The sequence below is a fragment of the Sorex fumeus genome, unplaced genomic scaffold, assembly GCF_029834395.1.
Source record: "Sorex fumeus unplaced genomic scaffold, SorFum_2.1 ptg000268l, whole genome shotgun sequence".
In the NCBI taxonomy this organism is placed as follows: domain Eukaryota; kingdom Metazoa; phylum Chordata; class Mammalia; order Eulipotyphla; family Soricidae; genus Sorex; species Sorex fumeus.
In genome coordinates, this window is record NW_026606325.1 from 226450 (window position 1) to 254227 (window position 27778).

The 27778-nt window shown below is 43.2% G+C and overlaps 1 non-coding gene and 1 pseudogene across 1 annotated transcript; one reads left to right on the top strand and one right to left on the bottom strand.

The window, feature by feature from the left end:
• Positions 1-26870, bottom strand: LOC130018786 (RNA-binding motif protein, X-linked 2-like; annotated as a pseudogene).
• On the top strand, positions 11314-11420 carry LOC130018798 (U6 spliceosomal RNA). The gene has a single exon (XR_008791646.1). It is a non-coding gene; the product is annotated as a U6 spliceosomal RNA (small nuclear RNA).
• Positions 26871-27778: the final 908 nt, after the last annotated feature.

Genomic DNA, 27778 nt, shown 5'->3' on the forward strand with positions numbered 1-27778 from the left:
TCATAACATTTTACCTTCTTTTGTGTGTGTTTTTTTTTTGGTGGGTTTGTCATCTTCAGAGTCCTCAGCTGAACTGTTTGAAGGCATGTGAGCCCAACAGCCCTTCTCCTGAAGCAGTCTGGTCACATCATCCAGTTCATCTGAGTCCTTAGGAGCCCTATAGTTAGACACATGATCCACTCGAATAGTTTGTCCTTTGATCTAAGACAAAAAGCCAACGCATCATCAAAGACAGCCCTCCTTCCAAACTAAGTGATCCACACCAACTTCCTGATATTTCAATCTCTGGGAAAATCTCCAACACTGTTTGCCCAACTGGTGTGTTTGAGCACTTTTTCCCAGCTAGCAATTTTCTCTGCTCTCAGGGCAACCACATGGGGCCTGAGGGCTACTGAGCCCCTGAGGCAAGTGCACTAGCATCATCGGTCAGTTTACCCCTGTGTGCCATACAAATATTTTTGTGCTCTATTTATGTCATGACATAAAAAAAAACTCTGGGAAATTTTGTGACTAGTTCACACTTATACTTTGCTGTGAAACACAAACTCTGTGCAAGGAACAAAATAGTAATTACTCACATCAAACAAAACCATTTCATTTTTCAAGCATAGACTTAAAAATTCTTTTTTGATGGTGGGGGGAGTTGAGCCACTACTGAATGTGCTCAGAAGGTCATATAGGGTGTCCAGATCATAACCCTGGTCAGCCACAGGTAAGGTATGAGCCTTACCCACTGTAGGATCACTTTAGTCCCCGATACATACTTAATTCTATAGGCATCAGGCACTCTACATTCCCAAAGTCTAGCTTTTATTGTTCCAATACAAGGTCTGATTTTAGTCTTATCTTTAAGTCTAATCTACCTCTTTTCATCTATCCTATTTCCCATTTAAAACACTTTTGAGGGGTTGATGCGATAGCACAGCGGGTAGGGCATTTGCCTTGCACGCGGCTGACCCGGGTTCGATTCCCAGCATCCCATATGGTCCCCTGAGCACCGCCAGCAGTAATTCCTGAGTGCATGAGCCGGGAGTAACCCCTGTGCATTGCCAGGTGTGACCCAAAAAGCAATAAATAAATAAATAAATATTTTTGAGGGGCCGGAGCGATAGCACAGAGGGTAGGGCATTTGCCTTGTAGCTGACGGATCCAGGTTTGATCCCCAGCATTCCATCCCCAGCAAGGCCAGAAGTAATTCCTGAGTGCAGAGCGAGGAGTAACCCCTGAGCATTGCTGCATACAACCCGAAAAGAAAAAATATGTTTTGAAAACCATTCCTTCTTTGAGGCAATTTGAATATAGGCTCCATAAAATGGAAACCTATATCCCCATTCCATGCTATCCTTGAAACTCCTGATTATTGGTGCAATCATTGATACATTCTCCACGAGTCACTCTCCTGGGCTGGAGAACTACAGTGTTGAGGAGGGAAAGGTAAGAAACAAAGGCCTCCCTGGGTGGGTGGAGAAATAGCTAATACTGAGGAAGAAAAAAGTGCTGACTGGGGCAGAGGCCCATGTAATTGCTTCATAGAACCATTTTTCCACACCCCTGAAACTCTTTATGTCTCATCCTGGTGGCCCCTGGGACTTTCTGAACCAGGGGAAAAATAAAACTAAACTACTACATCAGAAACCTTCAGCGAAATCCTGTTTATTACTTATACCCACCTTGATGCCATTAAAATTGTCAACCTCCAGTATTGTGCTCTGCTGGACTTCATAGCAAAGGAAGCAGAAATCACTTGGATTTCCCAGGCTTCTTATCCTGTACCAGATTTATGGTAACAATCTCACCGTATCTATTTATTTACAAAAAAGACACACTATTAGAAATAAAATGTTCAGAATGCTTGACAAACAAAACTTAAATACTGAGTATAAAAGACGAAGCTAGAACCAGATGACGAATGAAGATTAACTATAAAAAGGTATACGGAGGGAACTAGAGCAGGACAGTGGGTAGAGCTCTTGCCTTGCATGCAGTCAACCCGGTTCAATCCCTAGCACCCCATATGGTCTCTTGAGCCCGACCAGGAGTGATCCCTGAGCACCACTGGTGTGGCACCCCTAAACAAGACAAAAAAAGTTACTCAAGGATATAATAGGAAATGTCCCATTTAAAAAGTGAATGAAGAGATGAGTAGTGCCTGCCATAGAGGCAGGCTGGGGGGTGGGGGGAAGGTGATGGGAGGGGAAACTGGGGACACTGGTGCTGGGAAATGTAAACTTGGGAGAGATGGGTGTTGGAACACTGACTGAAACCTAATCTTGAACAGCTTTGTAAGGGTCTAGCTTACAGTGACTCAATTAAAAGTAGAAATAAAAAGTTTAAAAATAGTGATAAAAATTAAGACTCAAAATTCCCCCCACCAATTAATATATCCAATCATTCCCAGGAGAGATCCCAGAGCACAGAGCCAGGAGTAATTCCTGAGTAGAGCATGGTGTCACCAGGACAACAGTAAATCTGGTAAAGTGCTTGCCCTGCACACGGCCGAATGACGTTCAATCCCGGGCATCCCATACATTCTCCCGAGCACCACCAGGAACGATTCCTGAGCGCAAAGCCATGACTATTGCCAAGTGAGGAACAAAAACAAAAACAAAATAATATTTTTACTAGAGTCACAAAAAGAAAATATCAAACAGAAATCTTAGTGCGTTTCAGCATATGCTTTGTAGGTAGGCCACCTAGGCTCAATCCCTGGTATCAAATGGTCCCCCAGGCACCACCAGAAGTAATCCCCCAGCACCGAGCTAGGGAAAGTTCCCAGGCATCACTGGAGTGGGACAAATAACAAAAAGAACAAAAAAAAATTGATGAATACATTATAAACATAATCATAGACACAAAATTTCTGCCAAAATCTAGCATCTTATAACAGAAACGACTAAAAACAGCTAAAGTGATTTCATGAACTATTTACCTATTTAATGGCTGGAGCAATAGCACATTGGGTAGGGCATTTGCCTTGCACGTGGGTGACCTGGGTTCAATACCCGGCATCCCATATGTTCCCCAAGCACCGCCAGGAGTTATTCCTGAGTGCAGAACCAGGAATAACCTCTGAGAATCGCTGGGTGAGACCCAAAAACCAAAATAAATAAATAAATAAATAAATAAACTTGAGGGGTCAGAGTAAAAGTACAGTAGTGTGGGCAGTTGCCTTGCAAGTGTCAGACCCGGATTTGATCCACGGTATCCCAAATGATCCCCTAAGAAGCACCAGGGAATCTTTCTGAGTACAGAGCCAGGAGTAACCCCTGAGTATTGCCGTGTATGGTCCAAAAACAAATATAAATAAATACATAAACTTGAGGGACCCGATGAAGAGTACATTGGGTAGGGCACATGCCTTACACATATCCAACCTGGGTTCTATTCCCAGTAAAAGATCCACCTAGCACCACCAGGTCTAATTCCTGAATGCAGAGCCAGGAATCAACCCTGAGCCCTGCAGAGTCTGGCCAAAATAATAAGTAAACATATAAATAATGAAAAGACTTGAACAGGGCTGGACAGACAGTACAGGGGTCAAAGTGCTTGCCTTAAATGTGGCAGACCTGGCTTAATCTTTGGTATGACAAATGGGCCCTGAGCCCTGAAACAAGGGGTCACTGACAACAGAGCCAGGAATAAGCCATGAGCACCATCAGGTATGACCCCAAAAGAAAAATAAACTACAAATTGTATCTTAAGTAAAACTTTTAAAACTCCTCAAAGAAACATAGAATTAAATAAATATAAAAATATCCCTTGTTGGGTTTAATGGCTCTAGGGTGAGATACAAAAATCTTCACACAATTTTCTCAAAGAAAACATTTCTGAATCATTTGTAACATATTATTCATAGCAAACAATACAAAATAAATTACCTATGGCTTTCTTTGGGGGCAGGCTTAACTGGTGGACGGACAACCTGAAACAATGGGGGTGAGAAGGTGTAATGAAGGTAGAATTGGTGTTGGGATACTGAATGTAATAAATTCTTGTGAACAACATTATAAAAATAAAATTGAGGGGAAAATATCGTTTGTTGTTGGTTAGGATAACCCAACATAACAAAGGCACTAAAAATCCTTCTCAGGTTGCACTTATTTCTAGAATATAAAGTAACAGAATGGGAGACCAACACCCAAGATTAGTAGAAATAAGTACCAGGAGGATTACTCCACAGCTAGGAAGCCGGCCTCACATGCTGGGGGAAAAGGCAGCTCAGATAGAGAAGGGTGCTAGGAGGGCCCAATTGGGAGGGGAGATGCAGGGTGAATGTAGAGTATAGACTGAACATAATGGCCACGTAATAGCTCTACTGCAAACCACAACACCCAAAAGAAGAGAGAGAGAGCCAACAGGGAATGCCCTGCCACAGAGGCGGGGTGGGGTGGAAGGGACGGGGCGGGGTGGTGGGAGGGATGCTGGGACCATTGGTGGTGGAAAATGGGCACTGGTGGAGGGATGGGTACTCGATCATTGTATGACTGAAATGCAAGCATGAAAGTTTGCAAGTCTGTAATTGTACCTCATGGTGATTCACTAATAAAAAATTTTAAAAAAAGCAAAAATAAAAGTCCTTCAAAAAATAATATATAAATTTCACGCAATTCCACTTTTAAAGTGCACACATTTTTTCCCCTGGAGCAGAGTAAATTGTTTCCAACATTCTTGTGGAAAAATGAACATAAGAATAACTAGGAATGGGGCTGGAATGATAGCACAGCAGGTAGGGAGTTTGCCTTGCACGTGGCTGACGCGGGTCTGATTCCCAGCATTCTACATGGTGCCCCGAGCACAGCCAGGAGTAATTCCTGAATGCAAAGCCAGGAGTAACCCCTGTGCATTGCCGGGTGTGACCCAAAAAGGGAAAAAAAATAAGAACTAGAAAAACTCTGAATAGCTCATAAGATTAGCTACTTGGTATGTGTCATGAATAAATAAACCAATAAAAAGGAAGAAAAACACCAAGAAAGTCAAGCGTATATGAATTAGTATACAAATATGGTACGGTTAATGTTTCAATTTACAAAAATTAGCCATTTGAAAAGACAAACTGAATCCATGTCCCACAAATATTCATAAAAATAACTATAAATGGATCAGGGATTTCAATTTATGGCACTAAAATCTTACACATGAGAAAAAAAAGAGCAGTGGGTGAGTAGAAACACCTATAATTGATTACAAATCCAGAAACATGAAATAATGATACACTTTGCCACATAAAATTATCAAACGGCGGCGGGGGAGGGGGAGTTGGTTCAGAGTCCACCAGAAATGATTTCAGAGTACTGAGCCAGGAATATCAAAGCACCACAGGCTGTGGCCAAAAAAACAAAAAAAAAGCAAAACCAGAAAACAAAAACCACATATGGTCGCTCGAGCCTACCAGGAATAAGAATCCTGGAGTACAGAGCCAGGAGTAAACCCTGAGCACAGCTGGGAGTGCCCAACCTCAAAGGAAAAACATACAGAAATAAAATCAAAGAGAAGACTATAAAAGGTACCACGTGAAGAAAGTTTGAGGGTAATGAAACTGAGCTTCATTCTGATTCAGGCGATGATTACAAAATAATTGCACTAAAACTTACAGGGGCTAGGAAGATGGCTCAGCATTACAGCACATGTGAGACACTGTTATCAATACTCAACAAAAACTTTTAAAAAATGAACACCCTAAAAATGAGTTTTATCCTATAATAAATACCCAGAGGTGCTCGGGGGTTAATCCTAGCTCTATACTCAGGGGTCATTCTAGGCACTCAGGGGACCAATGCTGGACATTAACACAGGGTCAGCCCCATGCAAGTGGAAGCAAACATACACAAATGGGACTACATCAAACTAAGAAGCTTCTGCACTTCAAAAGAAACCGTGGCAAAAATACAAAAAGAGCCCACAGAATGTGAACGAATATTTACCTAATAAATACCCATCTGATACGGGATTAATATGCAGGATATACAAGACACAAGTAGAATTGTACAAGAAAAAAACCTCCAACCCCATGAAAAAAATGGGGGGAAGAAATGAACAGAAGTTTCCTCAAAAAAGAAATACAAATGGCCAAAAGGCACATGAAAAAATTCTCCACATTGCTAGCCATCAGGGAGATGCAAATCAAGACAACAATGAGATATCATCTCACACCACAGAGACTGGCACACATTCAAAAGAACAAAAGCAACCAGTGCTGGCATGGATGTGGGGGTAAAGGGACACTCTTTCACTGTTGGTGGGAATGCCCACTAGTCCAGTCTTTCTGGAAAACAATATGGACAATTCTTCGAAAACTAGAAAGTGAGCTTCCATATGACCCCACAATAACACTTCTGGGACTATATCCCAAGGATGCAAAAAAGCACAGTAGTAATGACATCTGTACCTCTATGTTCATTGCAGCACTGTTCACAATAGCCAAAATCTGGGCCAAGTGCCCAAGTGCCCTAGAAACTTTGGGGCATCTATACAATGGAATACTATGCAGCTCTCAGGAGAGATGAAGTCATAAACTTTGCTTATAAATGGATAAACATGGAAAGTATCATGCTAAGTGAAATGAGTCAGAAAGAAAGGGACAGACGCAGAAGGACTCCACTCATTTGTGGAGTATAAAATAAATAAAAGGTAAAAGGTAAAGGCCCTCCCGTTGATCATCGATTTGCTCGAGCGGGCCCAGTAACGTCTTCATTGGAGACTTTGTTGTTACTATGTTTGGCATATCGAATCCATCACGGGGAGCTTGCCAGGCTCTCTGAGATGGGCTGAGGAATCGAACTCGGGTCGGCCATGTTGGCTGCGTGCAAGGCAAGCGCCCTACTGCTGTGCTATCACTCCAGCCCTTGTGGAGTATAAAACAACATAACACGAGGCTGACACCTAAAGATAGTAGATACACAGGACAGATAGATTACTCCATAGCTGGAAGCCTGCCTCATGAGCAAAGGTGAGAAGGCAGCTGGAATATAGAAGGGATCGCTAAGAAAAAGGTGGCTGGAGGAATCGGTTGGGATGGGAGATGTGTGCAGAAAGTGGATAAAGGATCAAACATGGTAACCTCTCAGGGTCTGTATTGCAAACCATAATGCCCAAAAGTAGAGAGAGAATATGGGGAATCATGTCTGCCATGGAGGCAGGGGGAGGGTGGGAAAAGGGGGGAGTATACCGGGAATATTGGTAGTGGGGAATGTGCACTGGTGGAGGGATGGGTGTTTGATCATTGTGTGACTGTAACCCAAACATAAAAGCTTATAACTTTCTCACGGCGATTCAATAAAATTTACAAAAGCAGGCTGTGATGGGGGGAGACGGGGGGTGTGAGGGATACTGGGATCAGTGGTGGTGGAGAATGGCCACTGGTGGAGAGATGGGTATTCAATCATTGTATAAATGAATCCAAAGCAAAAAAATTTGTAAATCCACAATTGTACCTCATGGTGTTTCACTACTAAAAATCTAAAAAAAAAATTTAAATGTAAAAAAAAAATAATAGCAATCCCATAAATAAAAGAAAAATTATATTACCCCCCCCAAAAAAAAATAAAAACCAGGGTTACCCACATGCAAGACAAGCACCTTTATCCTGGTACTTTCTCTCTGGCAAAATAAAAAAGACTAAAATTTTTATAATTTACATGACAGATTTGCTCGAGCGGGCCCAGTAACGTCTCCATTGGAGACTTTGTTGTTACTGTGTCTGGCATATCGAATACTCTCGGTAGCTTGCCAGGCTCTCCGAGAGGGGCACATGACAGATCAAGGACCACAAAGCAATTTTTCTCCTACAATAAAGAGATTATCAGCAAGTTGGGGAGATGGCTCAAAGGGCTGGTACAACTGCATTGCATGCTGGAGATCCAGATTTGATCACCAGCACCACATGGTCCCCTGAGCACCAGTGAGAACGACCCTGAGCAATGGACTGGGAGTAGCCCCTAAGAACCACTGGGTATGGGCCAGAGACAAAAAAGGGTTTTATGAGACAGAGGGTGAAACGGAAGAAAACCAAAAGGTTCATCATAGTTCTGTATCAGTGTTGATTTCCTGATGGCCTTAGTTTTTGGAAACACAAACTGAAAGATCTTGGTACTGACCTGGAGGGCAGCACAAAGGCACTTGCCTTGTGACTGGGGTTCAATCCCCAGCATCCCATGTGCTACCCCAAGCACCACCACGAGTAATTCCTGAGTGCACAGCCAGGAGTAATCCCTGATCATCGCCAGGCATGGTCCAAACCCACAAATCATGTCTTGCAATGGACTCTCTGATAACTTAGTAAAATCAGAAACTGTGAAACAGGTAAAAATAGCAATAACAAGTGCAGATGTCACTCTGACTATACGTTTTTTGCCTCTCTGGGATATATTCCCAGGATGGTATTGCTGGGAAAAATGGGAGCTCTATTTCTAATTTTTGGAGAATCGTCCATACTGTTTTCCAAAAGGGTTGGACCAGTCGGCATTCCCACCAGCGGTGAAGGAGGGTCCCTTTCTCGCCACATCCACACCAGCATCGGTCGCTTTTGTTCTTTTGGATGTGGGCCAGTCTCTGTGGTGTGAAATGATATCTCCTTATTTTGATCTGCATGTCCCTGATGATTAGTGATGTAGAGCATTTTCTCATGTGCCTTTTAGCCATTCGGATTTCTTCTGTGCGAAAGTTTCTGTTCATTTCCTCGCCCAATTTTTGATGGGGTTGGGTGTTTTCTTCTTGTGGAGTTCCGCCAGTACGTTGTATATCCTTGATATCAACCCCTTGTCGGATGTGTATTTGGAAAATATCCTTTCCCATTCTGTAGACTGTCTTTGTACTTTGGTCAGTATTTCTTTGGAGGTGCAGAAGCTTCTTGGTTTAAGATAGTCCCATTTGTCTATCTCTGTTTTCACTTGCTCGGCCAGTGGCGTGACATCTTTGAAGATACCATTAGCTTCAATATCATGGAGGGTTTTGCCAACTTTGTCTTCAATGAACTTTATGGATTTCGGTCTGATGTTGCGGTCATAAATCCATTTTGATCATACTTTTGTGCATGGCGTTAGGCAGAGATCTGAGCCCACTTTTTTGCATGTAGCCATCCACTTTTGCCAGCACAATTTATTAAAGAGGGTTTCCCTGCTCCATTTCACTTTTTTGCCCCCTTACAGAAGATTAGATGAGCATATGCTTGGGAGGAGATGTCAGTATATTCAAATCGGTTCAATTCGTCTGCAGCTCTGCCTTTGTTCCAGTACCATGCTGTTTTAACTATTACTGCTTTGTAGTAGAGCTTCAAGTTGGGGAGGTTGATTCCACCCATTATCTTTGTCCCTAGAATTGCTTTAGCTCTTTGTGGGGGCTTATTGTTCCATATAAGTTTCAGGAGTGTTTGCTCCATTTCTTTCAAGAATATCATGGGTATCCTTATAGGGATCAGCACTCTTTCGAATAGCCACAATCTGGATAAAACCTGAGTGCCCGAGAACAGATGACTGGTTGAAGAATCTTTGGTATATTTACACAATGGAGTACTATGTAGCTGTTAGAAAAGATGAAGTCATGACATTCACATACAAGTGGTAATACAAGTGGAACTATCATGTTAAGCGAAATGAGTCAGAAAAAGCGGGATAGACACAGAAAGTTTGCATTCATCCAGGGAACATAAAGCAACAAAATCGGAGACTAACACCCAGGAGTGGCCGAGATTAGTACCAGGAGTTTTGCTCCATGACTTGGAGGCCAGCCACACGCGCTAGGGGAAAAGGAAGCTCAGATAGAGAAGAGAGCACCAAATAAAGGGTGTTGGGAGGATCCTCCCAGGGTGGGAGAAGCATGCTGAAAGTAGACTATAGACCAAACATGATTGCCACTCAATGCATCTCTTGCAATCTATAGGACCCAAAAGGAGAGAGAGAGAACAAAAGGGAATGCCCTACCACAGAGGCATGTATTAAAGGGTGCGATGGGGGGATGGGGAGTTGGAGGGATGCTGGGACCCGTGGTGGTGGAGGATGGGTGCTGGTGGAGGGATGGGTACTTGATCACTGTATAACTGAAACCCAAGCACAAAAATTTGTAAGTCTGTAACTGTACCTCATGGTGTTTCTCTAATAAAAAATAGTAGTAGCAATTAGGTACAATGCTAATATTCAGGGACTTGGCTAAGGGAATACTGTGGCATTCCTTGCATTTTATAGTTTTTCTGTATTACGTCTGAAATAAACATATAAAATATATTAACATGAAATATAAGTAGTATTTCAAAATAAAAAGCAAAGAAACAGTAGAGGAATCGGTTAAAAAGGCCTCTTTAGACCTCAAATTGAAAACTTTTCAACATGAAAGAATAAAGGCACAGTACTATCACACATCAAATTGGGGTGGGGGAAGGACACCCAGGAGAGTTCTGTGGCAACTTCTGGCTCTGTGTTCAAGAAATCATATAAAGTGCTCAAAAATGAACCACTACTGTAGCCAAAAATGGTATGCAAGGCAAGGACCTTAATCTATGTATTCTCTCCATCCTAGTATATCACATTTTTAAAAATCAATTAATACATGTCACTGTCATTGTCCTCTCATTGTTCATCAATTTTCTCCAGCGGGCCCAGTAACGTGTCCATATTGAGACTTTGTTGTTTCTGTGTTTGGCATATTGAATACGTCATGAGTAGCTTGCCAGGCTTTGCCGTACAGGTGAGATACTCTCGGTAGCTTGCCGGGCTCTCCGAGAGAAGCAGAGGAATCAAACTCGGGTCGGCCATGTTGGCCGCATGCAAGGAAAATGCCCTACCCGCTGTGCTATCGCTCCAGCCCATTAATACATGATAAAATGATATAACAAAACTATATCCATATTCTATCAAGGAGGCTTGTAAAATCACTAATGAGGAACACAACACTAGAAAAAAATAGGCAAAGTACATAGCATACTAAAAAGAATAATGACCTGTTGATCTATGAAAAAGATGTTTAATGTCACTGCTGATGAACCAAGCTCCTGAAAGCATGCAGCCACATTTCCGGCCGCATGACCTCTCTGTGTCTAGTTCTCGCTCTCAGAGAGCCCAGCAGGTTACCAACAGTATCCCAACAGCATGGCAGAGTCTGGCAAGCTCCCCATGGCGTATTCGATATGCCAAAACCCAGTAACAATGATGGCTCTCATTCCTCTGACCCTGAGAAAGTCTCCAATGTGGAACTTGTGAAAATCTCAGTTGAGGACGAAAGGAGACCTTACTGGTGCCTGCTCAAAGAAATCGATGAACAATGGGATGACTGTGCTACAATGATACAGTGATGATGAATTTAAAAGCAAACGAAAAGATAAAGCAAGTGCTCGCTTTGGCAGCACATATATTAAAATTGGAAAAATACAGAGATGATTAGCATGGCCAGTGCACAAGGATGACATGCAAATTTGTGAAGCATTCCATATTTAAAAAAATTTTTAAAAATAAAAGAGAAAGCAAGGAAATACAAAAACTGAAAACATGGGATCTACGCTGCAACCACGGAAACTTGTCATGCTCCTGCCAAGTTTTCAGGTGGAGGATGATGTGGGGGTTGAGGTGGGAGGGAATAACGGAACACTGGTGGTAGGGCTGATGATGAAATAAATGTCTAAAACTCAACTTTCAATGACTCTGGAAACCACAATTCTTTAATAAGATAAATTTCAGAAAGAAAGTCAATGGCAAACAATTTTAAAATAACAAATCACTGTTGATTAGAATTCAGAAAAAGGGGGCATACTATTGAGCGGAAAGCCGGAAAACCTTTATAGAGAGCAATCTGAAAATAATATAAAAACATCTTAAAGTAACATTTAATAGTTAGCAAAGAGGGACTGGAGAGACAGTACAGCAGGCAGGGTGCTTGACTTGCACAAAACCAAACCATATTAGATAACCACATATGGTCCCTAGAGCTCCTCAGAAATGATACTTAAACAGAGACTAGTATGGCCTCACAACGAAAAAAAAATTAAAAATCAGTAAAGAGAAAACTAGCCACATTAATCCAATAATTTCACAAAGAAGAGCAGCATGCTAAAATATATATTATGGTTTAACTTATAGTAGTAAACTACTGGAAACACTGCTCACAAATAAAAGACAATTAAGAATTTAAAAAAAAAAACTATGCAGTGCATTTGCCAATGGTTGTTTGTTGTCCTTAGGTTTGTCTCCAGAAAACACACTTTTCCAAAATTCCAAAGACAGTTCCATAACCCTACAAAATCTCTCATATTACCCGCATAGAGTAAACCACTCTGCTCGAACCCAATCCTAGACAAATGATCTAAATCAAAAATGGTTTTCAAAGTCATTATTAACAATGCCAAAAGGTCTTTATGAAGAGCACTGTGGAGCGAAAACTAGAATACACATACTAGCTGACCATCACTCAATAGAAACAAGACAAAATCATCTAGATTAATAGGTCTTCAAACACAAGTCCATGGACCAGTATGCAGGCCAGTGATATTGAAGGATGCAGCCCTATATGAGAGACTAGACAGGAACAGATACCATGAAGAAATGGAAATCATGTGCTGTACCTACTGTGAACCTCCCCAACACCCAGAAGCTAGGAGGAAGACACCTCAACCCCTGCCAGAACTCTCAGCTTGAGTGGGATGGCCAAAACCTATACCTATGGCTCACTTCTCATAAAAAGCATTGCCAAGTTTCTTTCCCACGGCCTTCTAACCTCTGTTGTACGCATCCCCTGACCAGAAACTACTGTCCCCTAAGCTCTCCAGCCACAGGAGATCTGGTCGGCTCACTAACCTCACACTTATCTGAAAACAAAGAAAGCAAACTACAACCAAAACCATTAGTTCTTTTCCCCTACATCCTGTATACTTTGCCTAAATGGATAGTGTCACACAGGTGTGGGCAGAGAAGGGCTGTTATCCCTAGTCTGTAGGGGGTCAAAAAGAAACCTTGTAGGGGAACTGTAGCTATCTAAAAGTCCTTTCATCTGCTCTACTATAGATCCAAGTTTAAAAAGTCTCAATGAAAGATCAAGGAAATATCCATAGAGAAAATACAGGGGGTACAGCCCTTACTTGCATGCAGCTGACAGGAGTTCAATCCCCAGCACCACACACCATGGGCGGTTCTGGGGCTGGAGTGATAGCACAGCTGGTAGGGTGCCTGCCTTGCATGTGGCCGATTCCTGATTCAATTCCCAGCAGGCCATTTGTCCCCTGAGCAATGCCAGAAGTAAATCCTGAGCCACGAGTAACCCTTGCACATTGCCAGGTGTGACCCAAAAAGAAAAATGAAGAGTGATTCCTAAGCACAGTCAGGAGTAACTGCTTGAAGGACTCTGCAACGAAAAATAAAAAAAAAGAAGAAGAACAAAAGCAATAGAAACAGAGCCGAAGCCTAGAGACAAATTGTTGGATTTTCCAGACTGGGAGAGCTCTAGATCTACGTCCTGGGTAGAACTAAAGCAAAATCTTGAATTGAGCTCTCCCTATGCAGAAATGCCAGCCAGCTTACAATTTGTATGGAAACAAATTTCATCATGGAAGAAAATGACACAGATAATCTAGAAAGGAGAAAATTAAAGCGAACTTACTGGGCAAAAACACAGATAAACAGCACCTTCAGTCAGTTCATAAGGAAGTCCACCTAGAAGAGAAAAATCACATTTCAGTTCAAACATTTACCAAGCATGTACTATCTACAAGGCCCTAGGCCTAGCCTTGAGGTTATCAAAAAAGAGGATCTGAACTCACAATCTAATAGAATACATTACACCAGTAGTAGCACTGTCCTCCTGTTGTTCTTCGATTGCTTGAGCGGGCCCAGTAACGTCTCCATCGTGAGACTTGTTGTCACTGTGTTTGGCATATCGAATACGTCACGGGTAGCTTTCCAAGCTTTGCCTTGCGGGCAAGATACTCTCAGTAGCTTGCCAGGCTTTCCGAGAGGGGCGGAGGAATCAAAACCGGCTTGGCCGGGCCGGCTGCACACAAGGCACAGGCCCTACTGCTGTGCTACTGCTCCAGCCCACACCAGTAGTATAGAATAGTTTTTAAGTTTGAACATGGAAAGGTCAAGAAAACCACCAATGGACCCAAATAAATTTTCCTCAAAACCCCCAATTTGTTTTTGTTTTGAAAATGTTTTGTTTCAATGATCTTGCCACATTCAACTATGCTCAAAGATCACTCCTAGAGATATCCAGGGGACCCTATGTGGTAAGTGGTGAGCAACTAAGGAAAGCCAATTTCAAGGCCTTACCTACGTACTATTGGTGTCCCTCAAAACAAAAAAATTGTAGACAAAGGAGTTAAGTTTCCAACAACACAAATGTATCTTAAAATACATTATCAGCAGTTAAAGAGATAGTATAGCAGATGCTCATCTTACATGTACCAACCCAACTTTGACCCCAGCACCCAATATCATTCCCCCATGCCCAGAAATGATCTCTGTATGTAGAGGCAGTAGTAAACCAATAGCACAGCAGGTGTGGCCCCCTAACCGAAATATGTGTATGGATATATGATTATATATACATATATGTGTGTATACATATAAATACATATGCATGTATGTATCTGTGTATATGTGTATGTATATACATACACACACACATATATATATATAAATATATATATAAAGTTGACCAGAGTCATACTACAGCAGGTAGAGAGCTTGTCTTATATGCAGCTGGCCTAGGTTCAATCCTGTGCACCAGATATGGTCCCCAAGCCCCAACAGAAGGAAGCCCTGAGCTCAGAAACAGCAGTAATCCTGAGCAATACTGCCTGTGGCTCAAAAATAAAAAAAAATTTAAAGTCATACGCTCTTTATACACCATAGGTACCTTCAAAAAATGTTTTCAAAGGGGTCTTCCAAGCAGAGCCCAAGGACCATTCCCTGGATACTGGGTCAGACAACTCACTCTAAGGCCCCAAGGATGTGGTGATACACTGACACTACAGCTTGGGGAACCTCCAGTGCCACCTGGAAGTGCGCTGGGGCCACCAAGGCTGCATGGGTTGATGCTGTGAGCAGGATTTTAGTGCTGGGGGACACTAGACCTACTTTAATAATCTGCAACCCTGGGGCTGGAGCAATAGCATAGCGAATACGGCGTTTGCCTTGCACGCGGCCGATCCAGGTTCAATTCCCAGTATCCCTTATAGTCCCCTGAGCACTGCAAAGGGTAATTCCCGAGTGCAGAGCCAGGAATAACCACGTGCATCCCCGGGTGTGACCCAAAAAGCAAAAAAATAAAAAACAAAACAAAACAAAAACTGTGCCCCTAACCCACTATCTCCTTGCCCCCCCAAAAAATAAGTTTAAATATGCAAATATCAACCCTACCTCTCAAAGACTAAAGATTAAGAAGGAAACTTTTAGGCATTTCACAAAAGTAATGCCTTATTAAAATATAACCTACCTCAATGAATGGGTTTATTAGTATGACTCATGAGATTGTTCAAAGCAGCCAGGAATGTGCCCCAGGGAAACCAAGGAGAGGAAGGGGAAAGTGAAGAGGAGCAGGGGGAAGGAGAAGAGAGGAGTGTGGGGTAGAGGAGGAAAAAGGAAAGAGGGGGAAGAGGTAGAAGAGAGTAGGGCAAAGGGGGGAAGGGAAATGGGAAGAGGAAGGTAAGGAAAAAGAAAAGAGGGAGGGCATGGGGAAGTGGAAAGCGGGAGAGGTGGGAGGGGTAGAGGAAGGCAAAAAAAAGAGGAAGGAGGAGAGAGAAGGGGAGAGGGAAGAAGTGGGGGGAAGAGAGGCATGGGAAAGTCCAGGGGGACAGAGAGAAAACTGAGGAAGGGGAGGGAAAGAGGAGGAGGGGAGAAAAGGGGAAGAGGAGAGGGAAAGAGTATGAAGGGGAGAAGGGAAGAAGGAAACAAGGAGAGGATTATAAGAGGAGGAGAAGGGTGAAAGGACAGGGACTGGAGCGATAGCACAGTGGGTAGGGCGTTTGCCGTGCACGTGACCAAGCCGGTTTCGATTCCCAGCATCCTATATGGCCCCAGGAGTAATTCCCGAGTGAGTAAGCTAGGAGTAACCCCTGTGCAAGGCCGGGTGTGACCCAAAAATTAAAAAATTAAAAATGAAGAATACAGGAAACTGTACAGCATTAAATAATAGAGGAGGACAGGGGATGAGGAGAGCAGGGAGAATGGGAATAAGAGGGGGAGAGCACAGGGAGGGTGAAGGAGAGGGCAACGGGAGGGGGGCAGGCCAGGGGCGTGGCCACTACATAGGCTGCGTGGCCTCCCAGAAGTGGGTGTGTCCTTCTCCTGGCCACAGTTATATTTCCCAATCTGAGCACTCAGGACTTTCATCCCATACTTTGTCTCCTAATACCGACCAAAAATTTCTGACCACCTCTACTACAATATAACAACATCCCACTGGCCTACTCTACTTCTAACAAAAGGCCAGTATGAAATAAGCTATACAATCTCAATCCTAAAAAGCACCTCCTCCAAAGCTTCACTCAATGTCAGGGCTGGAGCGACAGCACAGCGGTAGGGCGTTTGCCTTGTACACAGCCAACATGGCCGACACAAGTTCGATTCCTCCGCCCCTCTCGGAGAGCCCGGCAAGCTACCGATAGAAAGTCGGACTCTAGACTGGGAGAAGGGTGGCTACCATCAACCAATCTTAACCAAAATCCTTTCCCACGATAAGACGGAACAGTGCCTGTGATTTCAGCATTCTACCTCTAGCAACCAAAGCAACATGAAGAAACAACGCAAATCTCCACTACAAGGAGAATACGAAGAAAAGAATCGCGAATCCTCAACCGAGATTGTCCACAATTATGCATGCTCTCTTTGAATAAGAGTTCCGGGACAAAATGCAGAGGGTCTTCAAGGATCTACTCAAAGAGTCAATGGAAGAGATGTCCAGAATACTAAAAGGAGAAATGAAAGAAACAATAGAACAGATAGTCGAGAAAATACAGGAAGAAATGAGAGCAGAAATAAAATAGCTACACAAAGAAGCGTCACAAATAAAGGATTCAGTAGGTGAAACTAAAAAGCAAGTAAATACCCTTAGCAATAGGATAAGTGCAGCTGAAGAGAGGATCAGCGCGCTTGAAGATCAGCAACAGAAATCTCATAGGGAACAACAAGCAATTTCCAGGAAATTGAAAACACAGAAACTCTCCCAAACAGTTTCTATGAAGCCCATATCTCTCTAATACCAAAAGGAAGCAAAGACACCACAAAAAAGGAAACTACAGGCCAATATCCCTGATGAACACGGATGCAAAGATTCTCAACAAAATACTAGCAAATAGATTTCAACAACTCATCAAAAAGATCATACACCATGAGCAAGTGGGATCATCCCGTGGATGCAAGGATGGTTTAACATTCGGGAATCAATCTACATAATCCATCATATAAAAAAAGAAAAGATAAAAAGCATATGATCATATCAATAGATGCAGAGAAAGCATTTGACAAGATCTAGGACCCGTTTATGATGAAAACTCACGCCAAATTGGGGAGAGAGGGGTCTTTCCTCAATATAGTTAAAGCCATCAACCACAAGCATACAGCAAGCATCATCCTCAATGGGGAATAACTGAGAGCCTTTCCCCTAAGATCAGGGATGAGACAAGGATGTACACTGTCTCCACTACTGTTCAACATAGTACTGGAATTACTAGCATTAGCGATTCGGCAAGGAAAAGAGATTAAGGGCATCTAAATAGGAAAGGAAGAAATCAAACTCTCAGTATTCGCAGATGATATGATACTATACTTAGAGAACCCTAAAACCACTACCAAGAAACTCCTAGAGGGGCTGGAGCAATAGCACAACGGGTAGGGAGTTTGCCTTGCACGCTGCCAACCCAGGTTCAATGTCCCCGCATCCGACATGGTACCCTGAGCACTGACAGGGGTAATTCCTGAGGGCAGAGCCAGGACTAACCCCTGTGCATTGCTGGGTGTGACACAAAAATAAAAAAAAAAGAAACTCCTAAAAATGATTGACTTGTATCATAAAGCGGCAGGCTACAAAATCAATACCCAAAAGTCCATGGCTTTCCTATACGCAAATAGTGAGAGAGAAGAAAATGACATGAAGAAAACAATCCCGTTCACAATTGTATGCCACAAAATCAACTACCTAGGAATTAGTTTAACTAAGGAAGTACTTCTACAAAGAAGTGATCGTTGATGTCAAGAGAGGGGAGCAGCAGGGTGATACCATTTCACCGAAACTCTTCAATGCCACCCTCGAGAACATCATGCGACGACTGGAATGGGAAGGAATGGGAGTGAAGATAGATGGTCGGCAATTACACCACCTCCGCTTTGCTGATGGCATTGTTCTAATAACACCAAACATCAGCCAAGCGACACAAATGCTGGCCGACTTTGACCGTGAGTGTGGAAAGGTAGGACTACAGCTGAATCTTACGAAGACAATGTTTATGAGAAACAGCCTCGTTCCTGACTCCCCATTCACTCTCAATGGAACGACCATCTCCGAATGCAACAGCTATGTGTACCTAGGTCGAGAGGTCAACATGACAAATGACCTGGCACCCGAGCTGCCCAGGAGGAAGAGAGCGGCTTGGAACGCCTTCAAGAACGTCGAAGAAATAGCTAAGAGGACGAAGAACCTCCGGCTCCGGGCACGTCTCTTTGATTCCACTGTTGTTTCTACATTAACATATGCCTCACAGACCTGGGCCCTACGCAAACAAGATGAGAACGCTATTCAGGTCTCCTAAAGAAGAATAGAAAGAGCTATGCTTGGAATATCACGTTTCACTCAAATGAGAGAAAGAATCCGGAGTTCTGACATCCGTCGACGATCAAGAATCAGGGACGCTGTCTCATTTGCCAAAGTGTCGAAAATCAGATGGGCTGGTCACGTAATGAGATTTAAAGATGACCGCTGGACTAGAGCTGTTACCGACTGGATTCCACGGGATGTCAAAAGACAGCGTAGCCGCCCACCTACCAGATGGTCAGACGTCTTCGTGAAGATCATGAACGATCGGTTTGAGGCCCTTCATGTTCCCGGAGCGAACAGATGCCATTGGGCTACACTAGCACGCGACAGGGACAAATGGAGACGTTACTGGCGTCCGCTCGAGCAAATCGCCGACTAACGGGAAGTTAAGTGATTAAGTTAAGTGAAGTGAAGGAAGTAAAGGACGTGTGCAAAGAAAACTACAAAACGCTACTTCTGGAAATAAAAAGAGGACGCGAGGAAATGGAAAAATATCCCCTGTTCATGATCGAGAGAATTAATATTGTCAAAATGGCAATACTTCCCAAAGCACTGTACAAATTCAATGCGATCCCTATTAGGATACCCATGACATTCTTCAAAGAAATGGAGCAAACATTCCTGAAATTTATATGGAACAATAAGCCCCCACAAATAGCTAAAGCAACACTTGGGAAAAAGAAAATGGGAGGAATTAACCTCCCAAACCTCAAATTCTACTACAAAGCAGTATTAATTAAAACAGCATGGTACTGAAACAAAGGCAGAGCTGCAGACCTATGGAACAGGATTGAATATACTGGCATCTCCCCTCAAACAAATGCTCATCTAATCTTTGATAAAGGAACAAGAAATGCGAAGTGGAGTAAGAAAAGCCTTTTTAACAAATGGTGCTGGCAAAACTGGATGACTACATGCAAAAAACTGGGCTTAGACCTCTGCCTAAAACCATGAAAAAAATGTAAGATCAAAATAGATCAAATACCTCAACATCAGACCGGAATCCATAAGGTACATTGAAAACAAAGTTGGCAAAACCCTCCATGATATTGAAGCTAATGGTATCTTCAAAGATGCCACGCCACTGGCCAACCAAGTGAAAAGAGATAGACAAATGGGACTATCTTAAACCAAGAAGCTTCTGCACCTCCAAAGAAACACTGACCAAAATACAAAGACAATCTACAGAATGGGAAAGGATATTCTCCAAATACACATCCGACAAGGGGTTGATATCAAGGATATACAAAATACTGGTTGAACTCCACAAGAAAAAACACCCAACCCCATTAAAAAGTGGGGCAATGAAATGAGCAGAGACTTTCTCGAAGAAGAAAACCGAATGGCTAAAAGGCACACGAGAAATGCTCTACATGATTAATCATCAGGGAGATGCAGATCAAAACCACAATGAGATATCATTTCACACCACAGAGACTGGCCCACATTCAAAAGAACAAAAGCAACCTGTGTTGGCACGGATGTGGCGAGAAAGGGACCCTCCTTCACTGCTGGTGGGAATGCTGACCGGTTCATCCCTTCTTGAAAACAGTATGGACGATTCTCAAAAAATTAGAAACTGAGCTCCCATTTGACCCAGCAATACCACTCCTGGGAATATACCCCAGAGAGGCAAAAAAGTATAGTCGAAGTCACATCTGCACTTGTTTGTTCATTGCAGCACTGTTGACAGTAGTTAGAATATGGAAAAAATCTTAGTGCCCGAGAACAGATGACTGGTTAAAGAAACTTTAGTACATCTACACAATGGAGTACTATGTAGCAGTTAGAAAAAGGAAGTCATGAAATATATATACAAGTGGTACTACATGGAAAATATCATGCTAAGTGAAATGAGTCTGAAAGAGAGGGACAGACATAGAAAGATCGCATTCATCTGGGTAACATAGAGTAACAAAATAAGAGACTAACACCGAAGAACAGCTGTGATAAATACCAGGTTGTTCACTCCATGGCTCAGAGGCAGAATCTAGGGGTAAAGGCAGCTCAGATAGAGAAGGGAGCACCAAATAAAGGGTTCTGGGAAGATCTGCCCAGGATGGGAGATGCATGCTGAAAGTAGTCTATAGACCGAACATGACTGCCACCCAATGTCTCTTCTGCAGACCACAGCACCCAAAAGGAGAGCGAGAACAAAAGGGACTGCCCTACCACAGAGGCAGGGTGAGATGGGGGATGGGGGTTGGAGTGGGATACCAGTATTGGTGGGGGTGGAGAATGGGCACAGGTGGTGGGATTGGTACTCAATCAATTCTATAACCAAAACCCAAGCACAACAACTTGTAAGTCTTCAACTGTACTTCATGGTGTTTCATTAATGAAAAAAAAAAAGATGGGATGGGAGGGTGAGAAACGGAGGGGAAAAATGAAAGCCTGGAAAAAGAACAGAAATAAGGGTGCTGGAAAAATGGTACAATGGGTAAGGCGCTTGCCGTGCCCGTGGCCAAAATCGTGGGTCCCATCTCTGGCATACCATATAATTCCAGACACCGCCAGTCGTGATCCCGGTGCACTGAGCCAGGAGAAACGCAGGAGCACCACCAGGTGTGGGCCCCAAAATAAGAAGCAGAAATACATGCCGGCAGGGCTGGAGCGCTCGTGTAGCGGGTAGGGTAATCGTCTTGCATGAGGTTCGATCCCTGGCATCATCCCTGGACCATCCCATAGGTTCTGTGAGCACCGCCAGAAGGAACTGCTGAATGGAGAGCCCGGAGTGACGCCTGACCACCTCTGGGTGTCACCTAAACGAGGAGGGGGGGCGCGAGAGCCAGGGAGAGGAGAGGAATAACGGGAGAAGAGAGGCGGAAGGCTGAAACCCTCCCTGGAAAGCCAGGAGGCGGGGAACCCGAAGCGCACCGCGGCAAAACTCACCCGAGAAGATCCAGGCGCTGTCCTTGTACTCGGGGTGCCAGGACACCTTCTCTGCCACCGCCAGCTGGACCCCTCGCTCCTTCAGTTCCTTGATTAACTTCAATTTCGTCAATGGGCTGCGGAAGTTGCCGCAGAGTAAAGAAATGTCCCAGCGACCCAGACGCCGAACTAGGTCTCCATTGGAAGAGTCACGGCCCTGTTCAGAATTCGCGATCCACGCCCCCTCGGACGCTTCGGCCCCCGCCTCTTCCCTCAGCTCCTCCCGCCCCGCATCCCAATCCCCCAGCCCCGACCTCCCACACTCCTTGTAGGACAACCGGAGCCTTACTTCATCTTCCACAGGTTTCTGCTCCAAGATGCCGATGTAACGACCTCTGGAAAAAGCCGTTCAACGGTCGGTCGCTCGGCTTCAGCGCGCAATCCCATTGGACTAGAGCTCCCCCGGAAGAGACCATTTAATCCGGAAGAGATTATGCACGTCGGGACGTAATGCGAGGAACGCATGCGCACTAGAACCGGCACTTGTCTCACGCGGACAGTTTAGCTTTTTCACCCCTCCGTTTCCCCCTCCCCATTTCCTTTCTCATTACCCTCTCCCCTCTTCTCCCTTCCCCTTTATGTCCACTTGGCTGAGTCCTCCTCTCCGCCTCTCCCTGCTCTGCTCTCGCCCTCCTCCTAGCTTTCTCTCCCACTCTCCTTCCTCATCCCCCTCTCTGTGCTCTCCCCATCCCCTGTCCTCTATTTTTTAATGTCGTGCATTTTCTTTTATTTTTAATTTTTTTTTTACTTTTTGGGTCACAACAGTCCTTGCACAGGGGTTATTCCTGGCTTATGCACTCGGGAATTACTCCTGAGCCCATATAGGATGCTGGGAATCGAACCTGGTTGGCAATGAGCAAGGCCTACGCCCTACCCGCTGTGCTATGCTCCAGTCCCTGTTCTCCCCTTACCCTTCTCATCCTCTTATAATCCTCTCCCTTGTTCCTTCTTCCCTTCCCCTTTGCCCCATCATCCTCTTTCCCTCTCCTCTTCCCCTTCTCTCCCCTCCTCCTCTTCCCTCCCTTCCCGATTTTCTCTCTCCCCCTTGCCTTTCCCATGCCTCTCTTCCCCCCACTTCTTCCCTCTCCCCTTATCCCTCCCCTTCCGCTTTTTTTGCCTTCCTCCACCCTCCCAACTCTCCCCGTTTCCTCTTCCCCATGCCCACCCTCTTTTCTTTTTCCTTCCCTTCCTCTTCCAGATTTCACTTCCCTGATTTGCCCTTCTCTCTTTCACCTCTTCCCCCTCTTTCCTTTCTCCTCCCCTATCCCTGACTCCTCTCTTCTCCTCCCTGCCCCTCTTCACTTTCCCCCTCCTCTCCTTGTTTTGCCTGGGACACATTCCTTGCTGCTTTGAACACTCTCATGAGTCATACTAATAAACGCATTTATAGAGGTAGAATATATTTGAACGAGGATTTACTTTTCTTAAATACCTAAAAGTTTTCTTTATAATCCTTAGTCTGTGTGAGGTAGGGTTAATCTTTGCACATTTCAACTGATTTTGGGGGGCAACAGGATAGCGGTTTAGGAGCGTAGATTATTAAACTACGTCTGATTCCCGCAGCACTAAAAGCCCTGTTCACAGCATCAAAAGGTGGCCCCAGAGACTGCCAGGTGGCACTGGAGGTTCCCCAATCTGCAGAGTCAGTGCAGCACCACATGCTTGGGCCCTTCCAGTGAGTTGTCTGACCCAATATCCACGGGATGGTCCCTGAGTTCTGTTTGTAAGGCCCCGTTAGAAACACTTAATTTTAAAGATAGCTATGGGGGATAAGGAACGGATGACTTCAACAATTTTTTTTTTGTATTTTTGGGCCACAGTGGTGCTCAGGCTTACTCCTGGTTCTGAGCTCAGGGGTTCCTTCTGGCGCGGCTTGTGGACCATCTGTGGTCCAAAGAATTGAACCTGAGCGAGCTGCATAGAATACAAACGCTCCACCTGCTCTAGCATGACTCTGGTCCACTTTATTTGTATATAAACACATACATACATATGTATGTGTACACACATATGTATACACACATATATATATATGCATATACAATCATATCTATACACACATATATTTTGGTTTTGGGGCCACACCTGCTGTGCTCAAGAGTTACTCCTGGCTTTACATTCAGAGATCACTCTGGGCTTGGGGGAATCATATTGGGTGCTGTGGATCAAGGTTGGGGTGGCTACACGTAAGGGGAACATCTGCTATACTCTCTAACTGCTGATAATATATTTTAAGATATATTTGTCGTGTTGGAAACTAACTTCTTTGCTTACAAAGTTTTGGTTCTGAAGGCCAAACAGTATTCGGTTAAGGCCTTGAACTTGGCTAACCTTAGTTGCATACCACTTTACCACCTGCCATTTATGGTCCCCTGAGTACCTCTAGGAGTGATCCTTTCGCATAGCTATATCTCGCTACATAATTGAAACAAAAAATTTCAAAACATAAAAAAATGGGGGTTTGAGGATAGATTAGTTTGGTCCATTACTGGTTTTCTTTTGTTGTTGTTGTATTTTGATTTTATTGAATCACCATGAGAAAGTTCCAAGCTTTCATATTTGGGTTACAATCACACAATGATCAAACACCCATCCCTTCACCACTGCACATTACCAACCACCAATATCCCTGGTATATTCCCCTTTCCCACCTGCCCCCTGCCTCCATTAAAGACAATATTCCTCACATTACTGGTTTTCTTGCCCTTTCTATGTTCAAACTTAAACGGTTTTCTATACTCAGAGTAACCCCTGAGCATTGCTGGGTGTGACCCCAAAAGCAACAAAACAAACAAAATTTAATTTTTATTATAGTGTAGGAAACGTGCTTACAAAAGTATTGACCTGTACAGTGTTCAAGATTTTTGGTTTGTATTTTGTATACACAGAACAGCAGACTGTTTATTGACATCAAGTAATCAGGGAGAGCACAGTTTCTATAAAATGCTTTTCTTAAATTTCAGTGGGATTTACAATTTTATAATATTGTCAATGATAAGATTTCAGAAAACAAACTTTAAACACCACAATCCACACCATAGTCTCCATTTCTCTTGACTGATATTAAAACACCCCAATGAAAAGTGCCCACCTCCACCAGTGGAGGTTTTACATTTTTCTTTCATTTTTATTGCACTGAAAGTAATACATTATGAAAGTATTAACATTTATGGTTTTCAAGTACAAAGTTATTGTACATTGGAAAGCACCAAAGTACCAAAGACCCTCCACCACTGAATTTTTGTATAAAATATATATGTATATTTTATGATAGTACCAATATTATGGGGCTACAGCGATAGCTGTGCGGGTAGGGCATTTGCCTTGCACGCAGCCAACATGGCTAACCCGAGTTCGATACCTCTGCCCTTCTCAGAGAGCCCGGCAAGCTGCAGAGAGTATCTCCCTGCAGGGCAAAGCCTGGCAAGCTACCTGTGAGGTATTCGATATGCCAAAACAGTAACAACAAAGTCTCATAATGGAGACGTTACTGGGGCCGCTCGAGCAAATCGATGAACAATGGAGGACAGTGACAGTGACCAATATTATTTAATTCATTTTAATTTACCTGAATATTTGAGATAGTTATAAACTTTTCGTGATCAGGTTTTTGACATACGATGTTCCAACATCCATCATTTCACCAAATACACTTCCACCACCAATGTCCTGAGTTTCCCTTCTACCAGCTCCACACACTCTGAGCCACCAAGTGTGCCTGTAGACAGGCATATTTCATCTTGTCTCTCTGTCTCCTTTTGGGCTTATGGCTTCCAATACCGATACGGAGAGGCCATCATGTTTGGTCAGTTACACAATTTCAAAACACATCTCCATCCAGAGAAATCCCTTCCAACCATCATTGTCAATATGGTCCCTATTCTGATCCCAACTGCTCTGTACTCAGGAAATGATCTTCTGTGCAGGGGATCAAATCACGTGGGCCCCAAGGAAGGAAAGCATCTATTCTGCTGTACTATTGCTCCAGCCATATAAATTTTTAAGTATAAGTGACTACTCACAAAAGTCTGGTGGATCTTACCCAATCAGATCAAGCTCACGAGCTGAAGCTAATTTCTTGTCTTCCATGGTGATTTTTTGCTAGAATCTGGCAGAAAAACATATCGGGAAAATAGTATGTCCCAGGCAAGGAAAAGATCAGGAAACTGCAAGTCAAACCCACAAGAGAACTATCACTTGGTATCTGCCAGGGAGGTATCTAGAAAATACCAAAGACTTCATCACTTGGTATCTGTCAGCAAAATACCAGACATCAAATGCTGAGACAGAGTCCTGGGATGCCAGGGATCAAACTGATGGGCTGCATGCAAGGCAAGCAAGCATGTAGGAAATATTTCCCACTGAAATCGCATCTATTTCAACAAGATCGAAGTCACTCTGAAGACAAACCTTTCAAATGCAAAGCAGGTAGAAAACTTTCCCACGAAAGTCATGCAGAATTCAGCAATATCAAATTCATACAGTATGAAATTCTAGGGGTGTAAAGCATGTAGGAAATCATTCCCACTGTAATCATACCTAATTCAACAATATGGAAGTCACTCTGACGAAAAACCTTATCAATGTAAAGTAAGTACTAAAAATTTCTTACTAGAGTTATGTAGAATTCAACAATATCAAATTCATACAGTAAGAAATCTGAGGGGTGAAAAGTATGTAGGAAATTTTTCCCATTAAAATTATATCTAACTCAACAATATCAAATTTAAACAGGTGAGAAACCTCACGAAAGTCACAACTAAGTCAACAATATTAAATTGTTACAGGTAAGAAACTCCATGAATTTTAAAGGAGTAGGCAGGAAAATGTACCCAAAAAATCCTATATATTTCAATTAAAAAATAAAAAAGAGGGAAATTATGGAATCCTCCAGTACAATTGGCAGGCTTCCAAACATGGACCAATCCTGCTGGTCTTCTTCCCACTGTCCTTGGGTGGTACCTTGTTTCCTTACACCTCAAATAGGTTAGAGTCCCTGATGAACCCCTTTTTCTATGATTCTCTTCACTTAGCAGAACTCCATCCAATCACATGTAAGGTACAGCATTTTCTCTCTGCATTTGGACCAATCCCACCCCAGTCCAGCCCACACAGTGCTCAGGGCTTACTCTTGGCTATGCACTCAGGCAACTATACGGATGTCTTGGACCAAACCCGGTTGATCACATAAAGGGGAAGAATCTTACCGGATGCATAATCGCTCTAGCCCTAGAAATACTCATGCATAAGTGAGTATCCTCAAAATTCTAGTGGCTTTTACCTAATCAGATCAAGCCTCTCCAGAAGAATCTCACATCTTAACTTCCGAGTTGTTCTCTTGCTAGAATCTGACAGACACATATATCGGGAAAATAGTGTATTCCAAGGAAGTGAAAGATCAGGAAAATTCAAGTCAAAATTGCAAAAGGATTATCAGTTGGTATCTGTCTGCAAGATATTAAGAAAATATCAAACACTAATCACCTGGTAACTCTCAGCAAAATACCAAACATCAAATGCTGAGACAGAGTACAAGGATGCCAGGGATCAAACTGATGGGTTGCATGCAAAGCATGCAAGCATGTAGGAAATCTTTCCCACTGAAATCGCATCTAATTCAACAATATCGAAGACACTCTGAAGATAAACATTTAAAATGTGAAACAGGTAGCAAAACATTCCCAGGAAAGTCATGCAGAATTCAGCAATATCAAATTCATGTAGTACAATATTCTCTGGGTGTAAATCACGTAGGAAAAGCCTCCCACTAGAATATCTAATTCAACAATATGGAAGTCACTCTGACGAAAAACCTTATCAATGTAAAGCAGGTACTAAAACTTTCTCACGAAAGTCATGAAGAATTCAACAATATCAAATTCATACAGTAAGAAATAGGAGGGGTCTAAAGCATGTAGTCTTTCCCACTGAAATAATATGTAACACAATAATATCAAATTTGGACAGGTGAGAAATCTTTCTCACGAAAGTCACGTGTAAGTCATCAACACTAAATGGGTACACGTAAGAAACCCCATGAATTTCCTCTTCTGGATTTCGGAACAATCCCAGCCAGGTCGAGTGCACCATCTGCTCGGGGCTTACTCTTGACTCTGCACTCAGG